Here is a 12,656-nt window from a genome sequence, read left to right on the forward strand (position 1 = left end):
TCTAAACAATGTTCTATTTGATTTTCCAATTAAATCTCTTTAACAAAGACGAGCGATGTCGAAACAGAGACAAAGACTGCTCTACGAGATTTTTTTAAAACCCCAAACTATGCAATTAAAGAGCTATTTTAAGAAAATTAACAGAAAGTCTCTATTTGAAAGGTCATCTGTTGCCCAAAACTAAATTAATGACATTGTTTTCGTCCTCTCTTGCTTTTAAGCTCTCCCTCCTTCAGACATATTCTGAGAGAAACCGTCAAAAACACGCCCAAGGACAGAGGAGTCGCAGGTGCTTCTGTTAACACTGGTCAAAGATTCAGGGGGAAAAAAATAAACAAAGACTGACAGTCAGACAATTTGGGAGATGCAGCTGAAGTCTCACAACACAAAGTCCACAATATTTACACAAATAAGCAATTAAATGGTGCAATTAGGTGGGGAAAAATAGGCAAACAGGTGTTTTTAGGGTTGAGGAAAACAAGAGGATGTTGATTATGCCATAATAAGCAGATTATTGTTTCCATCAGCCTGTTCACACACACATTTGTGTGTATTAATTTCCACAGCCTTAATAGTATATTTCACAGTTGACAGGGAAAGTTATTAAGTCTGTGTCCTTCAAAGATAGTTTATGCACTTTTGTCTTTGGGGCGATCTGTTTTAAGAGGACGTGATTACTGACTATGATAAGAGACAAAATTAAATATGGGGAATGTCCTTGTCTGGCCAAACAGCAACGCAAACTCTGGTACTAAGAGCCAGACGGATCCTTGCAATGTGAAAGGCATTTTAATGATTTATGACTCATTTCTTTTTTTTTTCTTCTTTTTTTTTTTCTAAATGACATCAGAAACAGCAGTATGCGACATTACGTGATGGCAGAGCTTCAGTTCATCCTTTGTCTTTTTTTTTTTTTTTTTTTTTTTAATAAATAGGACAGGGGGAATGAATGAGAGAAAGAGGGGGAGAGAAAGAAAGAAAACCAAAGGGGAGAAGAGACGGTGAGAAGGGGGGGGGAAGAGAGAGAAAAAAAAAAAAAAAAAAACACTCCTGGGTCACCTGTATGGAGAAAAAAAAAAAACAAACAAAAAAAACAAACAGAGGAGACAGCAAACAACAAAGAGCAACATAATAATAGAGAAAACAAAGCACCATCACAATAAACTAGCTAGTCATAGATATCAATATTTACTAAATAATAAACGATATTGTGCAGCACGCAAGATAGACAGCGCACAGTGTGCTTTGAGGCAGCAGCCAAGAAAGCTTTAGTCCGCGTCTGTGAATACCCATGTGTGCATACCTGTGTGGATCAGCATGCTTGCATTCCAAAGGTTTCTCCATGTAATGATCTGCTAGGGAGTGTGGGGGGGCCACAGCCCCGTCCTCCAGGGTGTGAAGCGGGTATGGAGGAGATCAAAACTCCAGACATCCAGAGGCCCCCAGAACACAAGAGACCATGGAAGACCAACAGAGGGGCAGCCGCGCCACTGTTCCAGTAAGAGCTGAGGAGAGTCCCAGATGAGGGCTCGCCCAGCAGCCGCGGAGCAGAAGTCAGGGGGAGTTGCAGTGACGCGCCCGTGAGCTCCGCCGGCCCCCAGCTGTGCCTGAGTGACCGAGCCCCAGGCCGAGAGGCCGGGGGCACCCCACCTCCAAAGGGGCCCGAGCGAGCCCCAGGCCCCAGGCCCCGACAAGTGGCCGCCAAGGAGTGAGCCGGTGTGTACCCGGACGCCCACCCCCAGACACAAAGAACCACCAACACACCGACACCTGAGGGAGTCCGCCACCGGCAGGGGAAGTGGTGGTGGGTGGAGATAGGCCTCCAAACCTTGGAGGGCCTGAGGTGTCCCCAGAGAGGTGGCGTCTGATACCCAACCTGACATATAGACACAGACATACAGGCACACACAGACACAAACATCCATTCCCACCCTCATGCTCTCATATGCACTCACTCCACACTCAACCAACGTGGAGACAGACATAAAGAGACGCTGTACACACAATCACACTCCCCAAGCGTACTCTACAAACCGGGTCTAGGTACCCTTGCCCCTGGAGGGGGGAATTGCACCCAGACCCAGGTGGTGTTACCCTTTTCCCTGCGGTGGGGAGAGGCAGACCACCCCGACTCCGCAGCAGCAGGGAGGCCCCACACCCCAGACCGCAGTCGGACGGCCAACTCCTCCTACTAGCCCTCCCGCTCCAGCAGGCCGCAGAGAATGGGGGTGGGAGAAGACTCCAAACCTCCCTCCACCCGCTCATTGTAGTGTTGATGCATATGTGTTCTAAGGTGCAATTAAAACCCAGGAGGGCATGGAGGTACCTGCCAAGGAGCAGCAGGTAAGCGCATAGTCCCTCCTGCTGGACCTCAATGACTAAGTGTATTTAAAATTGAGAGGTGGGCAACGACGTCAGTGAGAGGTGGGCAACGACGTCAGTATTTAGATTTATGACTCATTTCTGAGAAGACGATCATTTAATGGCAATAACTCAGAGATGGAAATTTAAAAGCCTTTTAATTGAACGTGTCCTGAGGCCGTCTTTGGTTTTGCGAGTTGTTTAAGAAAGGCATTTGATTTAATGTGGCGAGACAGAAGAGGTTTGAGTTTATGTCAACACGACATAAACTCAAACCTGACGTTTGATGTGTAAAGTACGGCTTTCTTTTCTTATAGCTGAATTAGACAGCAGTTTTAAATTAGCCAGGATGTTCAGAGCTCTTCTCTGGTTAAAGGTGCAGCTTTACTAGAGATTTGCTCCCTTGCTCCAAACTGAATTAAGGCCGTCAAAGAGAACAGTGGTTTGTCCAGTACACACCTCAGTGCACTGCTACTGGCATCACTGCTCATTAATCAAAAACAAGCATCTTAATCTTCTGAACATTTAGGATTTGTTTTTAGCATCTATGCTGACTTATAGTGACTTTATTCAAATATTTAAATGTGAATGTGCTGGCTCTTTATGGTTAAGACATAACAGCATAAACTGCTCCTCAGGTGTGAAGTAAAGGCCTATGTCTGATGGCCCTGAGTCATCTTTTATGTTATTACTTGCTTTCCCTGCTATCACAAGTCAAAAGCCAGTTGTGCTACAGGGCTATATAGCGAATCCAGTCATGACCAACTGTTCCCTTCAGGGGTCGTCACAGTAGATCATCTGCCTCCATTTCAGCCAATCCCTAGAATCCTCTTCTGTCACACAAACCATCTGCATGTCCTCCTTCACTACATACATCAGCCTTCTTTGCGGTCTTTCTCTTTTTCCTCCAGGCCAGTAGCTCCGTTTTCTTTTGTCCAATATATACACAATTCCTCCTCTCCATATATCCAAAACATCTTCCTCTCTGTCGCTGTCCCTCTGATGTATTCAATTTCTAATCCTGTCCCTCCTGGTGACTCCCTAAGACGATCTTAGCGTGTTCACCTCTGCCAGCTCCAGCTCCACTCCGTGCCTTTTTGTCAGTGCCACCATCTCCAAGCCATACATCACAGTCATGGACAACTGCTCCTAACATTACTGCTATTAGTTACACCACTGCTATATTTTTTAATCTGTGCTCTCCATGCTCTTTCTCAGTATGTTTGAAAAAAAAAGAGGCCTTCATGAAATGTACTAATACAAAACAGCAGGCATAATACAAAAGGTGTCACTGTTGGAAAAAGATGATTTACATCTGACGATAAAAGATATCATGAATTGTATTATTTTTACCTTAAGTCTTTGTGTGTTTGTTTGCATCATCAGGGCAAAGTTTGGTGATGATCTGCAGATATGTATTAGTATTAGAAATGACAAAAAAAGTAGTTTGGTGTACTTGTGGAACATATCTGTGGGTCCATGGACAGATTTTGCCAAAGTATCAAAAGCTTACACAAAATTATAAGTGTGTATTTTCAATCAAAATTAAGCTTTGACATTTTTTTGGCACATTTCTAATTATAAAGGCTTTATAGGACAAATGTCCTTACATTGCATGTCCTCCTAGCAGCAATGTTTTACCTTCGATCTCTTTCAAGCAGCTTGGCTTCAGTTTAGCCCACTGTGTGATAGCTCAGTAGGTAAAGCGGTTGCCCCATGATCGGAAAGTCATGGGTTCAAATCCCCTGAACGGCTACCCTGAGGTACCCCTGAGCAAGGTACCATCCCCACACGCTGCTCCCCGGGCGCTGCACTGGTGGCTGCCCACTGCTTCACTGAGTGATTGGGTTAAATGCAGAGAAGAATTTCCCCACGGGGGTCAATAAAAAGTGTATATTATTATTATTCATAAAATCATTTCAGCTTTCATCTGAGAATCTGATGGGAGTACCAGGTGTTCTGAAGAGTTGGACAATCTCTGTCATCATCTGAGTTATCAAGGTCACCTGGCTCACATGGACCACCTCACTATGGGTTCGATACCTAGTACTCCCCATTAGCTTTTAGAACTGTATAAGCTTCTCAGATGAAAAGTGAAAAACAACATAGGAAAAAGTCCAGTTGCGTTCAACTCAAGTGCCTACCAGTCATGGTAAGAATTTGAACTTGGCTGATTGAAAACTTACACAGAGACTGACTATATTGCCAAAACTTTTTACTCACCCATCTAAATCATTGAATTCAGGTTTTCCAATCACTTCCATGGCAACAGGAGTATAAAATAAAGCATGTAGGCATGCAGGATGCTTCTACAAACATTTGTGAAATGCTAAATGCTACAGTCAACTGTTAGTGTCATTATAACAAAGTGGAAGCCACTGGGAACAACACAACCTGAGTCATGAAGTGGTAGGCCACATAAAATCACAAAGCGGGGTCAGTCTTACATCACCAAGCACAAGCGTTGCATGCAATTATGTAAAGCACGCTGATGGGTTTAGATTTTATTATTGTCATTTGTATTAGGAAACATTTAACCATATATGCTTAGAGGTGTATAATTGATTGTGTAGTGATAGGATGTGTGATCTTTAACAGGCTGCAAAGGCTTGGTGTGTATTCCACACTGGAATGCACACCTACATCCTGGGAGCATGGGAAGAGGTCGTACCTTGTTTTATTGTTTTATGGCAGGATAAACGTGGCTATATCTGTTTTAGGCTAAGTGCCTTTTGTTGAACTGTTGGATTTTCCAGACCAGCAGGTTAAGGGACACACACACACACACACACACACACACACACACACACACACACACACACACACACACACACACACACACACACACACACACACACACACACACAGTATCTTTGTTCACATGTATACCTATGTAAGATGTTATATGTTAATGACCCTATGCATATTCATGTAACCACAATAAAAGGAGTGCTATGGGGAACCTGGCTGAGAGTCTGACAGAGGTCAAGTGGTGGGACGACACTTGACTCCAGGCAGGTCTCCCTCATGCATGAGTAAACCAGAGAACTTTGGTGCCTTGTATCTTGCTTTTTGCTGCGTAGCAAATTGTCCTTAACGTTCCAGCGAATAGGTTCAAGCTACAAACCTATCACATGCCATCACTGAACTCTAGAGCAGTGGAGACATGTTCTCAGGAGCCACGAATCATGCTTCCCTATCTGGCAATCCAATGGACAAGTGTGGATTTAGAGGTTGCCAGGGTAACAGCACTTATCTGACTGCCTTGTGCGAAATGTGAAGTTTGGTAGAGGCGGGATTATCCTGTGTTGCTGTTTTTTAGGAGTGAGGTTCAACCCCTTAGTTCCAGCGAAAGGAACTCTTACTGCTTCAGCATACCAAGAGATTTTGGACAATTTCATGGTCCCAGTTTTGTGGGAACAGTTTGGAGATGGCCCCTTCCTGTCCCAACATGACTCCAGCGCACAAAGCAAGGTCTGTAAAGACATGGATGAGTGAATTTGCATGGAAGAACTTGACTGACCTACACAGAGTCCTGACCTCAACACAAAAGAGCATCTTTGGGATGAATTAGAGCGAAGACTGTAAACCAGACCCTCTCGTCCAACATCAGTGTCTGACCTCAAAAATGTGCTTCTGGAAGAATGGTCAGAAATTGTTCTTTTCTATGCAGATGAGATGTATTTGTTTGCACTGTGCACGTTTACCTCGGGAAAACCAGAGATGGCCCACCTAGAAATGCGTTAACTATGAGAAGGACCTTGTAATGATGGAATATTAGGTCCATTTTAAATTTTATACAGTTACACAAGAAATCATAGGCGAGTTGTCCTTCAACAATACTGTAAAAAATATTTTGTGCTTTTGAGCATTACGAACACAACAGTTTCTACAGTCTGCCTCCAGTTCACAGCACCAGTTTGTGCCAATATGTTAGCAATTCCTGAGAAACGCACAAAAAAGAGGAACACGCAAAAATATTGCAAAACTGCCGAATTACATCATCACATCATGCCATGGTTTTGCATGCTTTTGAAGGAGGAAATTCCCCAAAGTGCTTACGTCCCTAAAAAATGTCAGTTACAGCTTCCTAATTCTATTTACTCAAAAGTGCTGACGTGTGTGCTACATTATCACAAACATTTTGTGAAGAGTAAATGGCTTTCAGTCCATCTTGTAAGAAACTTCCAATCTATTCTTTTTGTTGGAAGTCAGCACAATCTTGCCAACCCTGAATATGTCCTGTCACTCATATAGGAGGTATGCTATAACATATGGGCATTAAAACTGATCCTTGGGACAAATACGCTGGTGCACAGTGGTAAATGTTTTCTTTCACACTTTAAACTCATCAATCTGGAAAAGCATCTTGGTAAACTCTAAATGACCCCCTTGCAGTTGTCTGTTTTATATTTGACATACTGACAAGAAGAAGGCAGTTATCACCGAATCCCTGGGTTCTACAAACCCTTCAGATTGGACGTAGTGCATCTGCTATGTCATTAAGAAATCCAGCCAGAGGGTTTGCACCATGAAGAAGCAACAGTCCCCTGCAGAGTTTTCAGCATGAACAAAGACAGCTTTGTTTACATTTCTCAACGCTTTATGTCTCTCCTTAAGGCCTAACAAATATGTTTAGTAGCTTTTTAAACCTAATTAAAGATTTGCAAAGACAGTGTTAACAAAACAAAATTTTTTATATGAGCTACAGTTTTGTAACGTGTATGTACATGGAAAACACAGAGAAAAATACAGGGACATAATCATTAATTATTGCTGTTTTACCCTTTAAAGGAGACAATAGTTTTACAAAACCACAATATATGTATTTTAACATCTGGTTCACCTTCTTGGCTTTTCCAAGGACAGACTGCAACATCTCGGCTCCTCTCGTGTGATGGTGATTGGCTGTCAGCTGACTCCATACTGCATGGCATGAGGGCATAGTGGACGACCGAACCGACCCTGTACAAACAACCATCTGTTCTAACGCCCTGCATTGAGACAGCAATGATTCATCAAGATTAAAATCCAGAGCTTGTGGTGTCTGGTACCACACCTGACCCAAACAGATACTGTAAAAAAGAAATATCTCTAAGATTTAGATTATCTTGCAGCTGCTGTTGTAAGATGTATGAATGTATTTTGTGACAGAAAAAAGGCTTATTATTCACAAAAAGTAAAGAGTAATATCTTCTTTAAGTCACAGTGAGCTAGCTGATCAGCTGTAGACTAGGAAGTGTGCCCAAGGGATTAACAAACATATTGTCTTAATTTTGCCACCAGTGACGGTACAGCTAAGACTGAAGGATGTGAGGAGAAACAGCTTTATTACTCCACAGGCAAGTGACCCAGAGAACTGTAAAATTGGTCACAGAAATGGTATTGATCCTGCTTTTCAAAGAGCTGTTGTGACCAGACTCATAATGCTCCTGTGTAAATGCTCCCTTTCTGCTCTGTCTTTACCCCACTCAGCTGGCTGCATGTGATATTATTATTAAGTGTAACAGACAGGAGCTACTGTTGAATTCATTAACATGTTGTAATAAAGTCACTTTCAAACTCTATATGAAAAAGACATCTACTTTTTAGGCACTTTATTCTCATCAGAAATTTTAAGAGAACCCTTTATTGAGTATTTGAGTAAAAGAGGCGCCTCTGCAAATATGAAAACTTTCTACGATTGAACCTGAGTCACACAGCTGTAAATGTTTGGGACTGCCCATTCGCAGTGCAGGATGACCTTGTCAGAAACAGGGATGGCCCTTATACAGATCCCCACCTGGCCTGCACTGTAATGGAATGGTAGATGAGGAGGATGAGCCAGTACAACCAGCTTGTGCAGACAATGACTGATCGTCTGGGGAATGTTACCCAACATAATGCATTACCGCAACATAATTGACTTTAGTGCAAGACAAGATCCCCAAGGGCTAACGGTTTAGGCTCAAGGTCACAGATTTGGACAGAAGGTAACGTAGGTACGAGGAAACAAAGTGGACAAAAAGACTAAAGAATAAGCAACAAAGAGATCCATTATCCTCGACCTTGCTTACAGGAGCATGTATAGAGTGCAGCCCTCCACATTTTACAACACCCATGGATCCTATATAATAAAAGCCTTGCAGGAAAAGACAAGCTTCTCCTTTTCTCCTTCTCTTCTGAGTAATATTTCATTTCTGAGAAATTTAATTACTCTTTACAAGACAGCAGAGATTTTGCTTGAGAAAATGCTCAAGTGAAATCCAGAATCTTTTTTGTTCCATTAGGAAATGTAAAGCCAAAGCTACTTCTGCCATTTAACGAGGCCCGCTGACTGTCTCTGGCTCCAGTCTCCGGCCAAATGACAGCATATTTAGTGTCATCACCCATCAAGCATCTGTCACTCCGCTGTGCCTCGTATCCTGACTGATGGGCACCCCCTGGTGTATAGTGAACTGTGAGCCATATGACCACCGTTCCCCTATCTGTGGTTAATGACCTGCCAGAAGGCTTCCATGACTGAACAAAGAGCAAAACTTATCAGCATGTCATCCCCAAGAGTCACAAATAATGCAGTTTAAACACACAAACAGGGACTGTGCTTAATACCTGCAAACCAAATGGGTAAACAATATGATTATTAGAATTCGCTGTGCACACTACTGCTGGTGTTTATGTTCATATGCATCGATTATTTCTATTATCCATGACATTTATCTGTGAAAAGAAGGATTAGCCTGAACTAAACTTTTTCCGGCAGCGAGGTGCAGTCTGCCATTTTATCCTGGGCTCAGACTAACACAATAGATCTTGCAGGAGGATTTGTGTATTTATTTATTTATTTATGTTAAGTGAAAGCCACAGAACTATATATTTGTATTCAGAGTACGTGATGAATGTGCACTTAATGTTCACTCTTGGCAATGGTTATTAACTGCTGTTAATGTTTCATTGTTAGATGCAGCGAATGAAGACGATGGACTTCAAGTGCAGCCACTCAAGTCCAATAACTTGTGCTGCTGGCGAAATGTTTATCGACAGGATAATCTAACGCTGCTTTGTGGAAAGAAGACATTATGCAGAGGCTCAAAATGAAACCGAAGAGGGGTTTTATGAAAAAAGTAATGCTCCAGTGTGATATGAAAGTACAAAGCAAACTGAAGGTTTTACAAGAAAGGGGAGAAATGTGTCTTCTGTCATCTGTAAAATGATGTGAAACCTGTAGTCTCTGTTGGATAATTCCTGTATCTGTCCAAGGGTAACAGATGGGAAACTAAGCTCCAGTTGGAAATGAAAAGCAGCACAAACCAATTTATTGGGGGTTCGCAGCATGAGATCTTTGTTCATATCAAATGCGAAATTCATGTTGTTCCCTCTGTGGGTATAATATCCACTTACTGTATCCATTCTAATAAGCTACATGAAGGGTAAAAGAAAAACAATAATAACTAAAGACGGAGCTTCTTTTCCCTATATATCCTCTCCAGATGTTTCTGAAGAGAGCCATCTTCCACTAGGGCCTCACTGTTGAACATGAAGGGCCCTTTAGGAGCTTTTTCAACCTGACAGGCTGTTTTTTATCTGCTGGGGTGGCAGTGACCATGTACCACTGATTGTGGGATTAAATAGATGGGGTAAGGATTGCAGTCTTGAGATAGCAGCGGCACTATGTCCTCAAGAAACCATGATAAGAGCGGTGCTGTCTGGTGTAGAACTTGAAGGTTCGGTTTAAATGGGAACTTATTTACTTCTTCCTCCCAACAAAGTGACCTGATATAACATGTTGAATGTAGAGGAGAGACAAATACTTGCAGATTTGCGCAGCCTGCATGAGAATATCATTCACCAACAGTCACAGATATGCAGAACAATCGGATACATCCTATACATGATTTGGCAGCTTAACTTTTTGAATTCTTTGGGGTAGAGGGTTGCGGTGGATAGTATTGTCACCTCACAACAACAAGGCCCTGAGTTCAACTTAACCAGCCAGCTAAGGCCTTTCTGTAGAGTTTGGATGTTTTAACTGTGTCTGTGTGGGCACTTTCCAAGTACTCTGGCTTCCTCCCACAGTCCAAAGCAGTTAGCGTTTGCTGAATGAAAATAAATAACATCTAATTTTATCTGCTAGTGTCAGAAAAATCAAGATATGATTGGAGTGCAGACATTCACCTTTAATTTAATCAGATTTAACAAAAAGTTTATAATAACTGTTTAGGAATTTTATTTTTATAGTTATAATTATAATTATAAAATATACTAAAATATTTTTAAACATAAACTCCCATTTTGAGAGGTTTGAAGTTAATTCAACAAATGAATATAATTTTCAGTATAAGGACTGTTATTAATACCTGGATGAAAATCTTGTGCAGTCAACGACTGCATGAAAATATGGACAACACCAAATGCTGTTTTTCCTTACTTGAGATGCTGTGCTAGGTCTTTAACTGAAGAGCTTCTCTATTGGGCTGAAAGCAGGTGACCGACTTGGCCATTGAAAAATATCCCATTTCTTTGCTTTGAGAAACTCTTGGGCTGCTTTTCCTGTATGCTTTGAATAATTAGCCATTTGCACTGTGAAGCACAGTGCTGTGGCTTTAGAGAGAACTGTTACTCCTATCAGCAGTCACATGATCATCGATCCCACTCGTAGTCATACATGCCCATCCTATAACACTTCCTCCACCATATCTGGTATGCTTCCTTCTCCATACTTTTCCTTTTCCCATCATCTGGTACAAACTCATCTTGATTTCATCTGTCCACAGAATTTTTCTCAGCGCTATGCAGGTTCTTTTAGATATTTTCTGGCCAGATTTATTCCCTACCAGTTTGTAAATCTTCTGTTTTCACATTCATGAAGGCATCTTTTGATTGTAAGACCTTGACAATGATGTGCCTACCTCCACAGGAGTATTTCTTCTGTTTTTCTCAAAAATTTAAATAAATCTGTCTTCATGTACTTTTAGTTATTTTCTATGGTCTTGCTGAGCTGGTGTGTGAATCCCTTCTTTTTTAAAAATGTACCAGGTTACTGTTTTGGCCACTAATTAAGTTTTTAATCAACTTCAGATTTCGTGTCTGCGTTTTTTGTTTGTTTGTTTTTTTGTCATGAAATAAGTCTCAGCTGACCAGGAAACTGCCTGTGAGTCTATTTCAACATTCAGATATTCAACAGATAAAAATAAGGACTGAATACACTTGGTTCAGAATCAGTTTTAGATAAACAAAATGTAATCATTATCATATAATCAGAAAAAAAATCACGTAATCATGTAAAAAAACAAAAACAGAAAAAACATTGTTTATGTGCTAAAAATGGGACTTAACTTGAGTATGTGTAGCCTGAAAGATAGAAGTTCTTAGCTTCAGTATCTAAAAAGATTTTCTTTTGACTCACTGCACTCTCTGTGCTGGCATGTTGCTGTTTTAGACACACAGAAAGGATCAGATTCTATCAGTATAAAAGCATAACAGAGAATCTGTCACCTTTAGATCTAAAGAAGGAGAGTGAATATTAAACTCTGTCATGTCGGTCAGTTTCTGCTGTCCAGGACCGGCTTAAATAGCTGGTGGAGGTTCAAAAATACCAGTAAAAAGTGAAGCAGCATATCAAAATATGTCGAGCAGCCGATGTAGCCACAACATTAAAACTACATATCTAATAGATGCCGATCTCCTCAGCAGATCCTTTGGGTGATCCGGGGTGGAGCTTCCATTGATTGGGGTTGCTGTGGCGGTCTCGGGAGTTTCATGGTCGGATCAAGGCTTTGATTTCTTTGTCATGATCCTCGAGCCATCCCTGAGCATATTTTGCAGTCTGATATTAAGCTGGGGAAGTGCTGCTGCCACATGGGGGCTGTGAGTGGTCTGCAGCAGTGATTAGGTGGTGGTACATGTCAAGGTAACAAGCAGAACAGAACATTACATGCTAACAAGATGAGCTGTTGTTCCCTTCACCTGTCAGTGGTTTAACTGTTGTTACCCGATCAGTGTATATCTTTTCTTGTGTATTTTTTTGCGCTCTTTTTATTTATGTATAGGCTGACACTTTTGATCTCAGTTCTCTATATGTTTTGTAAAATGAAAGTAAAGAGCACTCCATCTTTTTGTGTCCAGACTGTTTTAGTTAAAAAAGGACTTTCTGTTTGTTTCTGCTAGCCCATAGTTTGACCTTTCCTTGGAGAACTACAGGAAGCCACTAACATGGCAGTCAGCCAATCGTAACCAAAAATTTAGGTCTTGCACCGATGCTGACCAATCCAGCACTGTATTGTAAGAGATATTCAGAAAGCTATACAGCAATTGAT

The sequence above is a fragment of the Diplotaxodon limnothrissa genome, linkage group LG7 (assembly GCF_057381915.1).
Source record: "Diplotaxodon limnothrissa isolate DT_005_m linkage group LG7, D_limnothrissa_male_GT1.1, whole genome shotgun sequence".
Classification (NCBI taxonomy): domain Eukaryota; kingdom Metazoa; phylum Chordata; class Actinopteri; order Cichliformes; family Cichlidae; genus Diplotaxodon; species Diplotaxodon limnothrissa.